Below are 2,199 nucleotides of genomic sequence, written 5' to 3'. Positions count from 1 at the left end.
TGGGTTTGTTTTGGCAGATAGTTTGCCAAATATTTTATAATGCCTATTAGTAAATTTAAATGAAATTTCTCTTTCTAAATCTTGCTGTTGGATATCATTAGAAAAATATAAGAATGACAAGCACTTATGTGGGTTTATTTTAAATTCTGCAACTTTGCCTAATATATGTATTATCTCAAGTAGTTTTTTACTAATTCTCCAGGATTCTCTAAGTATATCTTCATATGATCTGCAAACAGTAATAGCTTAGTCTCTTCTTTGCCTAACCTAATTCCTTTTATTTCTTTATGTTCTCTTATTGCTACTGCTAGCATTTCTAGTGTCAAATTGAATAAGATGGGTGATAGTAGACATACTTTCTTCACACCTGCTTTTATTGGAAATGCTTCAAGTTTATCCCCATTACATAAAATACTTGTTGATGGTTTTAGATAGATGTTGCTCATTCTTTTAAGGAAGACTCCATTTATTCTAATGTTTTTAATGGAAATGTGTGTTTTATTTTGTCAAAAACCTTTTCTGCATCTATTGAGATAATCATATGGTTTCTGCTATTTTTGTTGTTGATATGATTAATCATACTAATTGTTTTCCTAATATTTGAGAGATAGCTTCCCATAGAGTGATGCAAACAATTTGTTCTTATTGACTCATAAGTTGTGTGCATGTGTGTATGGGTGTGACTGTGTTTTCCTTGTTTTCCTTGTTTACCTTTTTGTGTCTTCCTTGAGTCTCTTATTTGGAGATCAAATTTTCAATTAAGCTCTGGCTTTTTCATTGGGAGGGTCTTGAAATCCCTTATTTGTTTGAGAGACTATCTCCTTGCCTGAAAGATTATGTTCAGTTTTTCTCAATAGTTGATTCTTTGCTGCAGTCCAAGATCTTTTGCCTTAGGAAATGTCATATTCCAATGCCTCTGATATTTTAATGTAGAAGCTTCCAGGTCCTGTGTGACCCTGACTGTAATTCCATGATATTTGAAATTTTTTTTTTTCTGGCTGCTTGCAGTTTTTTCCCCTTGACCTGGTAGTTCTTGAATTTGGCTATTATATTTTTTGGAATTTTCCGTTTCTGATCTCTTTCCTGAGGTGTCCAGTGAATTCTTTTTTTTTAATTGACAAAGTTATATATTTCTAACACATTTTTAGAAACACTGATTTTTTTTTAACTGGACTCATATTTCCAGGTGGAGGCTCTCAGGGAAGACAGACAATATCTCTTAATTATCTGTTCTTGTTGTTTTTATTTAGCTTCCTTCATTCTCTTGACCAAAAGCTTAACATATTCTGCTGATTCTTCCTTGTTCTTCTGGGTATATTGCTTATTCAAAGCAATGCAAACTACGTTTGTGTTGGAAAACACTGGGAGTCACCAGATGCTGAATTTTAGGAGCCTTGGTCCTGGGTTTCTTACATTCCTTGTTGAGGGAGTTTCTCACAACATAGTGTTGAACATCATCTTCTTTGGACAAGTTGAAAACTTTTCAGGTTCTATCTCTTTTGGGCCCCAGGTGATGAGGTAAAGTTGTATCTGTCAGTACTGGTATATCTTTCTTCACAATAACCAAGTTGAGGACACTCAGGTTGGCATGCACAATACAGCCCCTAACAGATTTGAATTGTCTTTCTCTAGTTCCTCAAGGGTGATAGCAAGAATGGCCCTTACTGAGCAGCAGGTGGACTGCTCTGAGAGCTGAAGCACCCTGCTTCATGGGGAAGCCTAATTTGTCACCACTGATGCAGACCACATAACCCTTCCATTCATCACCCAGAGCATAAGCAGACACTTCAGTGGCCATATGTTTCTCATAAAAGGCCCGTTGCATTCTCTCATTATCAACTTTTATGAGTTTCTGACAGCCGGTGGCTGGGAAAGAGATGTTGTGCTTCATCTTTGCACAGGCCTTCATCTTTGCTTCAGACCTGCCAAGGGAAAGCCTGGTGAATTTTTAGATGACGATTTTACCCTCGGAGTCTAGTACCTCAGGACACATTTCTTTGATATTTTCTTGGAGGATGTGGTGCAGTCTGGTTTTTTTTTCTTTTCATCATAGTTTTCGTAGACCAAAAATTCATACATTCCTAAACCTCTTCTCCAAGTCAGTTGTTTCTTCCAATGAGATATTTTACATTTTCTTCTAATTTTTCATTATTTAGTTCTTGCTTCAGTGCTTTTTTTATTTATAATAGAGTCATTAGC

At 35.8% G+C, this 2,199-nt stretch overlaps 1 pseudogene; it reads right to left on the bottom strand.

The window, feature by feature from the left end:
* Positions 1-1,164: 1,164 nt before the first annotated feature.
* Positions 1,165-1,930, bottom strand: LOC138163264 (small ribosomal subunit protein eS6-like; annotated as a pseudogene).
* Positions 1,931-2,199: the final 269 nt, after the last annotated feature.

The sequence above is a fragment of the Petaurus breviceps genome, unplaced genomic scaffold, assembly GCF_028583685.1.
Source record: "Petaurus breviceps papuanus isolate PSGF00001 unplaced genomic scaffold, PetGlider_PUasm1.0 125, whole genome shotgun sequence".
Classification (NCBI taxonomy): Eukaryota; Metazoa; Chordata; class Mammalia; order Diprotodontia; family Petauridae; genus Petaurus; species Petaurus breviceps.
This window is presented reverse-complemented; position numbering and strand designations above follow the sequence as displayed.